The sequence below is a fragment of the Ranitomeya variabilis genome, chromosome 1 (assembly GCF_051348905.1).
Source record: "Ranitomeya variabilis isolate aRanVar5 chromosome 1, aRanVar5.hap1, whole genome shotgun sequence".
NCBI classification, from domain to species: domain Eukaryota; kingdom Metazoa; phylum Chordata; class Amphibia; order Anura; family Dendrobatidae; genus Ranitomeya; species Ranitomeya variabilis.
Window position 1 is genome coordinate 269,985,346 of NC_135232.1, and position 14,632 is coordinate 269,999,977.

Consider the following 14,632-nt stretch of genomic DNA (forward strand, 5'->3'; position numbering starts at 1 on the left):
GACTTGCGCAGCCTGGTGATCCGTATTCTGGACTGAGGACCCAGAGATCTTCAGTAAAGAGGTAAAGAGACTGCAACCTGGTGTCCTCGTTATTTACTGCACCGCACCACTACAGCCTCACCCCCACCACGATCATTTATCATATCTATCACTGTACGCCCCTCGGCAGGGTCACGGACCGGGCCTAGCCACCGTGACAACCCCAGAGCACAGACTCACAGGCCCGGTACCGGGTACCCCTCGGCCCTGCGGCAGTGGGGGCGCTACAACTTGGCGTCACGAACAGGATGTACTTAAGCCTGAAGAATCAGGTCATGTGTGCCTTGGAACTGTGATTTATTGTGCTAGGGCTGTATTATGCTGCAAAGACTGTGCTACGAAATTCCCCGCCAAAACCGCCGCCATTACGGTACTATGTGGCGCGCAGGAAGGATGGGGCGTGTCATCGTGGGCGTAGCCTGGAAGAGTGGCGCGAAGATGGAGCCCACCCCTCACAGATACTACTATGTCCAGAAGATATGCTCATCAATGAGAAGGGCCCGCCTCCTAGTGTGGGATGGTGGAGGAGAGGCCGCCCTCCGGACGGGGAGGAGCAAGAACTTCTGGATGCCACGAGGCAGAATCGGATTGGCAGCATGGAGCACGGAACTCACCCAGGAGAGGGGGAGAAGACCCGTACCAGACCCCGCCAATCGGAACCGAGGGAGCTCTTACCAGATTGCGCAGACCAGGAAATCCTCGGGGCGGAGGTGGAGGAGCTGTGCCGGGCAGCTCCGGAGCCTGTGCCAGCGAGCAACCACCCCCGGCGAGGGGCCGTACCAGCACCAGGCACCGATCCCGCAGTCGATAGCGGAGGGGACCGGCACCGGAGATGCACCAGAAGCCGGTAACGGCACCGACCCCGGCGCGGCGACTGAAGAGCCCCTGCTGGTGGATGTGGACTCACCACCACCACGACCACCCGGACGGGTGTGTAGCCGCATTGAATGCCAAAGGCCCTGGGAAACTCTGCAGACGGCCGACAGCCCCCTGCGACCCACCGAGCAGCCCGTAAAGCTCCAGGGAGAGTGGGTGACCTTCAAGTGGACCTGCGCTGCCACCAGCAATCTGATTGGATTCCCAGGGGACGCCCAAGAGGAAGGGGAGAGTATCGAGGTCATCCGCCAGAGGGAATACCGGCAGCGCTGCGCCAGCAGGAAGAGGAGTGGGCCCGCAAGAAGGAGCTCCGACGCCAGGCAGAGCGGGAGAAGGACCTTCAAGCTAAAGCCCAGATCCGGCAGGTTGCCGAGGAGAACTGGGGCCCGCAGCGCTATGGCGTGATCAGCACCTTCCGGCTGCAGGGGGGTTGTGGCTTCATTAAGGAGCCCGGTCTCGCCTTAGAAGTGTTTGTAAATCGGCGGGATGTGGAGGCGCACCTCATTGAGGGACACCCAGGTCGGGATCTCTACCCGGGGGACCGAGTTCGGTATACCCGCCACTTGGGAGACAAAGGGTGGTATGCCCTGCACGTGCGTAAATACAAGCCGGAAGTGACCACACTACCCTCCGATGATGTACCGAGACCAGCGGTCATTGCCCCAATCTCCCTGTGTGCCAAATGTTTGCGGCCCATTACTCCAAGGAGAACCGTGAGTACCCAGACCCCTATCCAGGGTGCAGACGCCCTTTATGTAGTGGCAGGAGGAGGGCGGTACCCGCGGAAGCCACCCCCAGACTTGGAGGGATAAACCTCGATACCACGAAAATGTAAATAGTTACTGTTCTACTGTTTTGCCGCTAAACCTGTTCAGGGTAAACTCTTAAAGGGATCCCTTCGTTGACCCGGGATCCCTACTGTTTTGTTTATTTTTCTAAGTTTTTGCACATGTTTCCAGAACTGCCGCAATCATTAACAGTGCATGATACAAACTTTTTGTAAATAGTTTGCACCTTATTAAAGGTGCTCCCTACTGGTTTTACTTCAAAAAGGACTCTTTGTGAAGATACCACACTGGAACCTTTGCTGAGTATGGACTGGTAGCTTGAGAAGATATGCTACCTCATAGAGACTTGGTCCCCTCTTAAAGGGGATGTTCATTTGTTGCACTTAAATGGTGATATTGCTTTAAGACAGGTGGCAATAATGTTTTGACGAAAGAAAGTGATGATAATGTTTACATGAGAAAGTTATATGTATCCAACTAGTTAATTGTAAAGAAATGCTGATAATGTTCCCTGAAAGAAAGTAAGAGCTAGAAGAAGGATGCAGTAGGCCCGTAGGGGTAGACGTAGTGTCCAGCATACATGTCAGTAAGAAGATAATGAGAAGGTTTAATGTTATATAGAAAATGTTTGATAATGTTGATAGACAACGAGGATAGAAGGTGAACCCTGAGTCCTCCTAGGAGCCATATAGAGATGGCTCAGTGCTCTTAAACTGAAAGTAATGTTATGTTCTATACTATGTATAGTAGTTGAAAAGACAGAAGGCTTGGGCTGAAAGGAGCGGTCCTGTAAGAAAGGAGAGGCAGCAGGTCTGGTGCCGTTAGGACAGGCGGTCCTGCAGATTTAAAGAAGGAGAATGTAAAAGTTAAATTGCCTTATAATGTGATTATAAGAAGGTCTTTAGCGGATTCAGGGTGTACGTCCTTAAAGGCAATGTTAAATTATTGTTCAAGAATTTGTACTAAGTAGAATACCCGGTGGGGTAAGAGAAGTTATTAATAGCATGTTGCTATGATATTTAACTATGTTTGTAACGTTCAAGTGTCCTCACCTCCCATAAAGGGAAGCTCTGTTCAAGTATACTTATTGTTATTGCACTCAACAAAATTGTATGTCTTTTTGCTAAACTGTATTGTTGTTTTCTTCCCAGTCCCGGAGTACTGGATTTAACCGGGGGGGAGTGCAGCGCCCCAGAGTCCTGGTCGTTGCAGTACTGTGGCTCCGCCACCAAGGGGAGCTGTGGTACGTCCGATGGCACTGAAGGAGTTCATCTGATCAGGTATCACAGACACCAATACATTTCACCACCGGGCCTCCAGGGGGAGCTAAGGGTTCTATTCATTAGGCCACTCCTCACACACTGGTAAAACTGGGGGTCAGGCAGGAAGTTAGGCAGAAAGCTGACTGGGTTGGAACCAGGCAACACCTTGTGGCAGAGGGTGTTGCAGAAGATTCGGTAGGGTCTCTGTCAGGGGTGGGATCCTGACAGAGGCTTGGCAACTTGAGCGAAAGTAACGGGACCGTGCCTGCTCAGTATAGCGGCGGTGCCCAAGAAGGGATTGGAAGCGAGATAGATTGTGCTGAGTGAGAAACGAGATCAAAGCAAGAAGGAGAATACCAGTAGGGGTCGTGCTGTAAGACCGAGGCAACATTCTACTGAGGCGCACAACCGGCGGCCGGAACGCCGAGGGAGTATTACAATATTCAGCTTCAAGCAATACTCTAAACAGCGGCAGGACAGTCAGTCTAAGGCGGGCTGTCTCACCTAAATCACCTATGCAGTCTTGGGGGGCAACTAGTGGAGAGGGGCGACTCTAGGGTCCCGGAAGAGCTCCGAGCCTACCCGTCAAACGGGTGCCGTTCTAACCGTAACATCAGGGAGGGACGGAGAATTAGCAGAACATCATCTAATCGAGTTGTGAGGGAACTTAAGAAACGGACACAACAGTTGTGGGGACTTTCCGTAAGCACAGCAGGGAAGGACCGCAACACATAGCGCTAGAAGGAAGGCACAGATTTCCACCTGCTAAGAGAACTCTGGAGGTGCCATTGGACCGGCCGGACTTGCGCAGCCTGGTGATCCGTAGCTGGCTGCATTCCATTCTATAGGCCTCTGCTGCATTGTATTCTATGGGCCTGTGCTGCATTCCATTCTATGGGCCTGTGCTGCATTATATTCTATGGGGCTGTGCTGCATTCCATTCTATGGGCCTGTGCTGCATTATATTCTATGGGCCTGTGCTGCATTATATTCTATGGGGCTGTGCTCCATTATATTCTGTGGGGCTGTGCTGCATTATATTCTATGGGGCTGTGCTGCATTGTATTCTATGGGCCTGTGCTGCATTGTATTCTATGGGCCTGTGCTGCATTCCATTCTATGGGCCTGTGCTGCTTTCTATTCTATGGGCCTGTGCTGCATTATATTCTATGGGCCTGTGCTGCATTACATTCTATGGGGCTGTGCTGCATTCCATTCTATGGGCCTGTGCTGCTTTCCATTCTATGGGCCTGTGCTGCATTATATTCTATGGGCCTGTGCTGCATTACATTCTATGGGGCTGTGCTGCATTCCATTCTATGGGGCTGTGCTGCATTCCATTCTATGGGGCTGTGCTGCATTATATTCTATGGGGCTGTGCTGCATTATATTCTATGGGGCTGGCTGCATTATATTCTATGGGGCTGGCTGCATTACATTCTATGGGGCTGTGCTGCATTACATTCTATGGGGGCTGTGCTGCATTACATTCTATGGGGGCTGTGCTGCATTACATTCTATGGGGGCTGGCTGTATTACATTCTATGGGGCTGTGCTGCATTACATTCTATGGGGGCTGTGCTGCATTACATTCTATGGGGGCTGTGCAGCATTACATACTATGGGGCTGTGCAGCATTACATTCTATGGGGCTGTGCTGCATTACATTCTATGGGACTGTGCTGCATTACATTCTATGGGGGCTGTGCTGCATTACATTCTATGGAGGCTGTGCAGCATTACATTCTATGGGGCTGTGCTGTATTATAGTCTATGGGGGCTGGCTGTATTACATTCTATGGGGGCTGTGCTGTGTTACATTCTATGGGGGCTGGCTGTATTACATTCTATGGGGGCTGGCTGTATTACATTCTATGGGGCTGTGCTGCATTACATTCTATGGGGGCTGTGCAGCATTACATTCTATGGGGCTGTGCTGTATTATAGTCTATGGGGGCTGGCTGTATTACATTCTATGGGGGCTGAGCTGTAATGCTGGATACAGCTGTAATTATATGTTATATAGTCGTGTTACACTCCCCTCACTTCTTGTAGCCTACAAGTGTACAAAGATATTATACAGTCACCATGTGACAAGTGGGCCTGTGTAACTTCAAATGCCAGGGCTGAATTTTAGTCCCAGTCCGGCCCTGGTTAAGGGAGTGGGCAGAGTGGTGCGGGCTTACATCATTCTATGGTTTGCCAATTATTACCATATTATCTTGCTATTTATATATGTAAGGATTGTTAAATAAGCCGTTGGCCACGGTGTGTAGTTTTGCCAATGACACTGGATTTACATACAGAAACTATGGGCCCGATTCTTAAGATTGGCGCTGTACAAGCCAGTCTTAATAAGGGGCATGGAGGCATATAGCAGTTAATGAATCGGAGGCATCTTACCAGTGATGTGTGCCTCCATGCACTTTGCCACAAATCTTTTCTGTTGTAAGGTATGCCACATCTGGTAATTAAATGGGCACCCCCGTCCTGCCCTCACTCTGTTCATTTTGTTGGACCTGGCCAAGACTTGCAAGAAAATGCCTAAAATTGCAAGCTTGTTGTAAAATTTCTTGTTGTGCAAAAAAAATAATGATGCAGCTCTGCCGCTTTATAGGGCTTGCTGAGCTGTCAGGATTGTGAGTGACAGCTCAGCGGCCCAATCTGAGGTGCAAGTATTATGAACGACAGCTCGGCCGTTCTACCTTTCTGGGTCAATGGGATCTCATCTAGGTGTCATCTGTTCTGACTGATTACAGGGATATTTAGCACTCTAACAATGGTTAGACCACTGCAAATTGTAGCTTTGCTCAAGTGATGTGTGAGGTTGCTCTGTGCTCTGAGTTGTATTCTGTTATCCCTTTCCGACCTTGGACTTATCTTTGAACATCCGTTTTACTTACCCCTTTGTCTTGATCAGCTACCTTCCTGATACTCTGACCTCAGACTGTGACCTGGCTATGCCTTTGTCTGCTCTCTTTGTCTATTTCGAACTCTCTTGGTCCTGAACTCTTGACTATTCTGCCTCATGGCAAGTATGTAAGTGACTGGCGTCACATTGAGTGGTAGCTAGCATGACAAGCAACTTTCCAAAGTGTTTTTTGCAACCTAACGTACAAACTTTTCTGTATCAACCCCAAAGTCATTGAGCTACGGCTCTGGGACAACAGTGAACTGTTGTGACAGCCATTATCCACACATGTAGAAAATTTGGAGCAGTGGTGAACCTTCCCCAGAGTTGCTGGCTACCAATATGTCATCAAGAGTGCATCAAGCAACTCATCCAAGATGTCACTAAATGGTTCACCATTTTGTTTTGTCAAGGCACTGTTGCTTGCGTTTTATGAAATGTTGGCCTGAAATGTACAGGTGCTTCTCACAAAATTAAAATATCATCAAAAAGTTAATTTATTTCAGTTCTTCAATAGACAAAGTGAAACTCATATATTATATAGAGTCATTACAAACAGAGTGAGGTATTTCAATTGTTTATTTCTGTTAATGGTGATGATTATAGCTTACCGCCAAAGAAAACCCAAAAGACGTTATCTCAGTAAATTAGAATACTTTATAACACCAGCTTGAAAAAATGATTTAAAATCCGAAATGTTGGCCTACTGAAGTGTATGTTCAGTAAATGCACTCAATACCTGGTCAAGGCTCCTTTTGCATCAATTACTGCATCAATGCGGCATGACATGGAGGCGATCAACCTGTGGCACTGCTGAGGTGTTATGGAAGCCCAGGTTGCTTTGATAGCAGCCTTCAGCTCATCTGTATTGTTGGGTCTGGTGTCTCTCATCTTCCTCTTGACAATACCCCATAGATTCTCTATCGGGTTAAGGTCAGGCAAGTTTGCTGGCCAATCAAGCACAGTGATACTGTTGTTTTTAAACCAGGTATTGGTACTTTTGGCGGTGTGAACAGGTGCCAAGTCCTGCTGGAGAATGAAATTTCCATCTCCAAAAAGCTTTTCGGCAGAGTGAAGCATGTACTGCTCTAAAACTTTCTGGTAGACAGCTGCACTGACTTTGGTCTTGATAAAACATAGTGGACCTACACCAGCAGATGTCATGGCTCCCCAAACCATCACTGATTGTGGAATCTTCACTCTAGACCTCAAGCAGCTTGGATTGTGCCTCTCCACTCTTCCTCCAGACTCTGGGACCTTGATTTTCCAAATTAAATGCAAAATTTACTTTCATCTGTAAACAACACCTTGGACCACTGAGCAACAGTCCAGTTCTTTTTCTCCTTGGCCCAGGTAAGTCGCTTCTGGTGTTGTCTATTGATCATGAGTGGCGTGACACAAGGAATTCGACAGTTGTAGCCCATGTCCTGTATACGTCTGTGTGTGGTGGCTCTTGAAGCAATGTGCAGTCTGCTCCTTTTGAATCTCCCCCCAGTTTTTGAATGGCCTTTTGTTAAGAATCCTTTCAAGGCTGCGGTTATTCCAGTTGCTTGTGCACCTTTTTCTACCACACTTTTTCCTTACACTCAACTTTCTATTAATATAATAGGGCGCGGAGGGTCACATACCGGCACTACTCCTTTCATTACGGCTATTACTGAGGTAAGGGGATGTGGATACTTTGATCATTATATCTGGGAACCTGTTTATTTCCATGTCCCTCCTCTATGACATAGAACTAAATGCATAATGTTAAGGGCAATTGTTTTGTGGTTATATGTAGCAGTAAGTAATTGGGATGCTATTAGCACCTGAGGAATTTATCTAGTATAATACCGGACGCAATTGTTCTATGAGTGCACTTTATGTATTTGTGCCTAATGAAAGATACATGAAGATATAGAGATATTTTTTGATTATTTATTTAAATATGCCGGCTGTTTACCCTCCTTGGGGTTATATGGTGCCATGTTGAATACGTGGCTATATTTATTTTTCTTGTTATTTCTTTAATAAAAGATTATTGGATGTAATATGGATGTTATTGCTTCTTTGTAGTGACAGTTATCTTACTGTTTCTTGTGTGTTATAGTGTTATTAGGAAGTTTCATCAACGAGATAGGGCATTTATATATAATTTTTTCTACTAACATAGTAACATAGTTATTAAGGTTGAAGGAAGACTTTAAGTCCATCTAATTCAACCCATAGCCTAACCTAACATGCCCTAACATGTTGATCCAGAGGAAGGCAAAAAAAACCCATGTGGCAAACAGTAAGCTCCACATTGGGAAACAAATTCCTTCCCGACTCCACATACGGCAATCAGACTAGTTCCCGGGATCAACGCCCTATCAAGGAATCTAGTATACTGTATATAACCTGTAACATTATACTTTTCAAGAAATGTATCCAGTCCTCTCTTAAACTTAAGTAATGAATCACTCATTACAACATCATACGGCAGAGAGTTCCATAGTCTCACTGCTCTTACAGTAAAGAATCCGCGTCTGTTATTATGCTTAAACCTTCTTTCCTCCAGACGTAGAGGATGCCCCCTTGTCCCTGTCTCAGGTCTATGATTAAAAAGATAATCAGAAAGGTCTTTGTACTGTCCCCTCCCTCGGTCACTTCACCCTCATATATTTATACATTAAAGGGAACCTGTCGCCCCCCCAGGTGTTTGTAACTAAAAGAGCCACCTTGTGCAGCACTAATGCTGCATTCTGACAAGGTGGCTCTTTTAGTTATTGGTGCTGTAACTTCAGAAATAATCCATTTTATAATTTGTCCCATATACTGTACCTTGAATCAGTCCTGGAGGCAGGTCTTTCCCCCCCTGCGGCAAACGCAGCACCGCCGTCACTCATGTCCTCTTGGCGCCGGGCCCCGCCTCCTCAGCGCATGTTTTCAAATGCCACGGCGATTAGGGCTGACTCCGCACAGTCTGAAGAAGGCGGAAGGAGATGAGTGAGAGGCTTAGATATGCACTGCGCATGCCCAGGAATCCCAGCCCTGCAGTGAGAGTAAATCAGAAGACACTGCGGGGCGGGATCTCGGGCAGGGCGGCCGCACAGGCGCAATCAGCTAGACTGCAAATGAGGACAGAGGACGGGCAGCACTCACTGCGCATGCGCAAGGCATGAGAAAAGAGCGCAGGTGCCAGCTCATTTGAAAACAGGAGTGAGGAGGCGGCGCCCGGCGCCAAGAGGACATGAGTGACGGCAGTGCTGTGTTTGCAGCAGGGGGGAAAGACCTGCCTCCAGGACTGATTCAAGGTATTTGGGACAAATTATAAAATGGATTATTTCTGAAGTTACAGCACCAATAACTAAAAGAGCCACCGTGTCAGAATGCAGCATTTGTGCTGCACAAGGTGGCTCTTTTAGTTACAAACGCCTGGGGGGGTGACAGGTTCCCTTTAACATAAGATCACCCCTTAACCTTCGTTTTTCCAAACTAAATAGCCCCAAGTGTAATAACCTATCTTGGTATTGCAGACCCCCCAGTCCTCTAATAACCTTGGTCGCTCTTCTCTGCACCCGCTCTAGTTCAGCTATGTCTTTCTTATACACCGGAGACCAGAACTGTGCACAGTATTCTAAGTGTGGTCGCACTAGTGACTTTTACAGAGGTAAAATTATGTTCTCCTCATGAGCATCTATGCTTTTTTTAATGCATCCCATGATTTTATTTGCCTTTGTAGCAGCTGCCTGACACTGGCCACTAAATGTGAGTTTGTCATCCACCCATACACCCAGGTCTTTTTCATTGACGGTTTTGCCCAGAGTTTTAGAACTAAGCACATAGCTATACATCTTATTACTTCTACCCAAGTGCATGACCTTACATTTATCTCCATTAAAGCTCATTTGCCATTTATCAGCCCAAGCTTCTAGTTTACATAAATCATCCTGTAATATAAAATTGTCCTCCTCTGTATTGATTACTTTGCAGAGTTTAGTGTCATCTGCAAATATTGAAATTCTGCTCTGTATGCCCCTACAAGGTCATTAATAAATGTTAAAAAGCAGAGGGGCCCAATACTGACCCCTGTGGTACCCCACTGCTAACCGTGACCCAGTCCGAGTGTGCTCCATTAATAACCACCCTTTGTTTCCTATCCCTGAGCCAGCTCTTAACCCACTTACACATATTTTCCCCTATCCCCATTATTCTCATTTTATGTATCAACCTTTTGTGTGGCACAGTATCAAAAGCTTTTGAAAAGTCCATATACACTACATCCACTGGGTTCCCTTGGTCCAGTCCGGAACTTACCTCTTCATAAAAATTGATCAGATTAGTCTGACAGGAACGGTCCCTAGTAAACCCATGTTGATATTGGGTCATGAGGTAACTCCTTCGATACAGCACTCTGAACAGTCAGCTTCTTTAGCAATGACCTTTTGTGGCTTAGCCTCTTTGTGGAGTGTGCAAATGACTGCCTTCTGGACATCTGTCAAGTTAGCAGTCTTCCCCATGATTGTGGAGCCTACTGAAACAGACTAAGGGACCTTTTTAAACAATTAGAAAGCCTTTGCAGGTGTTTTTTGTTACTGTATTTTTAGGACTATAAGACGCACTTTTTTCCCCAAAAATTTTTTGTGAAAATGTGGGGGGCGTCTTATAGTCGTAGTATACTTACAAGTAGTGTTCTGGCAGCAGGATTCGGGCGATTCTGCGGCGGTCCGACGCTGCAGGGCAATGATCACACTCCCCTCCCAGGCTGGTGCGGCAGGTTCAACGGTGCTCAGTGGTGCGGGGGGGGGGACTCCTCCAGCATTTTGTGAAAGCCCAGAGCCCCCACATATTCATTACTGTGATGCGGTGGCCTCCAGGAAAATGGCCGCCAGTGGCGGCGCATGCTCAGATTGAGATCTCGGCACACACTAGGACCAATGGTATTCATTGGGGCAGTGCAGATGAGCAATGTTTTTCACTGACCGAATCTGTATGAAAAAAAATGCACCGATTCAAGTCTATGGGTGCATAAAAAAATTGGATGCCATACGGAGCCACAGAAAGCATCCGTTTTTTTACAACACATTGTAATACTGTAATATATGGAACTATAGATGGTCTTGTAAATGATTAGTAGCTTCTGCTATAAAAACAAACAAACAGATTTTACACAGCCTGCATACGAATAACAAGTGAGAAAAAATGTTCCCACTTTTCTGGAAGAAACTGTGATTAACTTTTTACATGCTCGTGTGAACCTATCCTAAGGCTGTGTGCCCACGTTGCATTTTTTATGCATTTCTGCCGTGTTTTTTTGCCACAGCAGAAATGCTAAAAAACCCTTAAAAAACGCATTCCCATGCAATCCTATGGGATTTCGCAGTTGCTGTGCCCATGCTGCGGATTTTCCTGCTGCGGAATCGCATAGCGGTAAAATCCGCAGCATGTTCATTATTTCTGTGGAATCGTGGTGATTCCGCAGCCATAGGATTGCATTGAAACGCTCACTTTACTCATGTGGCTATGCCCACCATGCGCAGCATAGCCAGCATCATTAGTAAAAAGTTGGTCACATTTGTCAAGCACTATGCTTGACAAGTGTGACCAACCTGTCAATCACTTTTCCAAGCGATACTTCAAATCGCTTGGAAAGCGCAAGCATTCTACAAGTTAAAAATGCTTGCAAAACACTTGTGTTTTGCGGGAAAACGCATGCAAATTCCGCATGCGTTTTACCTGCGGCAGGGAGTTGCGGAAATGCTGCAGACATTTCCATAGCATTTCTGCAACGTGGGCACATAGCCATATAGTTACATTGCTCTCTTGTGCTCAAATGTTCCCTCGTGCCAAAGGAACCAGCCACAACGTTTACTAATTTTACAGCAATATAGTATATAAGCAGCACGGTTGCTCAGTGGTTAGCACTGCTGTTCTGCAGCCCTGGAGTCCTCCTAGGTTCAATTCCCACCAAGGACAACATCTGCAAGGAGTTTGTATGTTCTCCCCATGTTTGTGTGGGTCACCTTCAGGTTCTCCGTTTTCCTCCCACACTCCAAAGACCTACTGATAGGGAATCTAGATTGTGAGCCCCATTGGGTCGATGATGATGTACAGTATGTAAAGTGATGTGGAAGATGATGTTTAAGTAAGTACAATAAATAATAACAAATAGGTTTATGTACCGTTCTATCAGTGGCGTATCCAGGGGGGGGCAGCCGGGGCATGTGCCCCAGGCGCAGCCGGCAGGTGGGCGCCAGTGGGCCGCCTGATGATGCGGCGGTCCAAGGAGGGGTTGGCAAGGCCAGGGGGCTGTCTAATTATACTCACCTACTCCTGGCGCGGTCCCTGCACGTCCTTGGCTGCCCGGCGCCCCGGCTTCTTCCTGTACTGAGCGGTCACATGGTACCGCTCATTACAGTAATGAATATGCGGCTCCACGTCCCATAGGGGTGGAGCCGCATATTCATTACTGTAATGAGCGGTAACGGTGACAGCTCAGTACAGGAAGAAGCAGCAGCACCGGGGAAGCAGGGACTGCACCACGCCAGGAGCAGGTGAGTATACGGGGAGGGGAGCACTGCGCGATATTCACCTGCTCCTCGTTCCGGGCACCGCTCCGTCTTCTGCAGTGACGCTGAGGTCAGAGGGCGCGATGACGTAGTTAGTGCGCGCCCTCTGCCTAAACGTCAGTGTAGAGGAGGCGGAAGATGGAGCGGCGGCTGGAACGGAGTCAGGTGAATATTGAAAGTGTCGGGGGCCTGAGCGACGGAGAGGTGAGTATGTGATTTTTTTTTTTTTTTATCGCAGTAACAGCAAATGGGGCAAATATCTGTATGGGTCATCTTAAGGGGCCATAACATTTGTGCAGCACTATATGGGGGCCATAACGTTTGTGCAGCACTACATGGGGGCCATAATGTTTGTGCAGCACTATATGGGGGCCATAAACTTTGTGCAGCACTATAACGGGGCAAGTGTCTGTATGGAGCGTCTATGGGGCCATAACATTTGTGCAGCACTATAACGGGGCAAGTGTCTGTATGGAGCATCTTATGGGGCCATAACGTTTGTGCAGCACTATAACGGGGCAAGTGTCTGTATGGAGCATCTTATGGGGCCATAACGTTTGTGCAGCACTATATGGGGCAAATGTCTCTATGGAGCATCTTATGGGGCCATAATCACAGTCTGTGCAGCACTATATTGGGCAAATGTGTCTATGGAGCATCTTATGGGGCCATTATTAACCTTTATGCAGGATTATATGGGGCTCCTGATTCAATATGGATATTCAAAAACACTTAACCTACTGATGTCTCAATTAATTTTACTTTTATTGGTATCTATTTTAACATTATGGAGATTCAGGAATGTACCTTGGCTTGGTCATACAGTTTCAATAGAGTTAAGGCTCAAATGGGGGAGGTTTTTTTTTTTTGGGGGGGCGCCAAACTGATCCTTTGCCCCGGGTGCTGGAAAGGCTAGATACACCTCTGCGTTCTATGATCAGGCTGTCAGTTGTATTGGGTTGAAAGTTTGAAGTTCTGGGGAGGGTCTGAAATATCCGAAAGCCTAGGCCATGGGATAATGCACCTCTGCTTAATTTTAATGTGCAGTCATTGAGAAATTGGTAAATTTTCAAGACAAAAGTTGACAGAATAATGCTGCATTTAGGAAAAAGTGTGTGACTAAGAAAAGCATAAAATGACTTGAATTTATTGTTGTAGAACATTAATGTGAATGTACAAAAGCCATTAATGGTGACATATGGAAATATATGGAAACATGCCTAGAGAATTGTTCCAAATATAACAAAGAATTGTTCCAAATGTCTAAATTAAGCACAGTTCTCACTGTCTCATAAATTCATGTAGCCTCTGACACTAGTGATACTTGTCCCCGTAGTTCCTAAGTGCTTGTTCAGATGTTGCCACAAACAGAACAGCGGAAAGTGGTGGAAAACCAATACGAAGGTACACATATTTTCACTTCAAAGTCCATAAAGTATCATGTAGTAATCCACATTGAGACAAAAATCCAGGAAGTGAATTGAGATTGAACTTCATTGGGGTTACACCCCCTTTCTCAAGCATGGTTAGTATAGCCCTTAAAGGGATTATCCAGTGAAAACAAGTTACCACCTATTCACTTGACAGATGATAACTTATTAATCGTGGGGGTCTGACCCATTGAACCTGCTCCAATCGACAAAAAGAATTTCCCTTTGTTAGGATGGAACAGCAATGCACATGGTGAGCAGTGATCTTTGCATCTTCTAGTGGCCCTTTAGGGTGTGAATGAATTGGTGGTTGAGCATGTGCTCAGCTTAGAAGGCAGCCATAGGAGAAGGGAGCAAAGTCCGGCCGCAGAGCCAGGACAGGTGAGTAACAATATATTAAACATAATGATAACATTTTTTTCTTTCCTCATGATTAGACAGCATTTTTTTATGTATTCGCCTGTAGTTACATGTTTTTAAAGGGAATGTGTTATCAGAGAATGACCTGTATAAATCAAAGTTATTATTTTAAATGCATTTCATGCTTATTATTCTTTTGAGCAGTCACAGGGAGATAAGCAGCTCGTACCATTTTGACTTTCGTATATGTATTTTCTAGGCATGATCTGGTTTAGGCAAAGGGCATTGTGAAAGAAGAGAAAGGAAGTGAGCTGTAACCATCATTTATTGAGTATGATGGATCTTGTGTTATCTACTATTTATAGAGGGGTTACCTTACATTATAATGCTGTCTGTAATGGTAATGACACTACTGAAAAATATTTTGTACAGA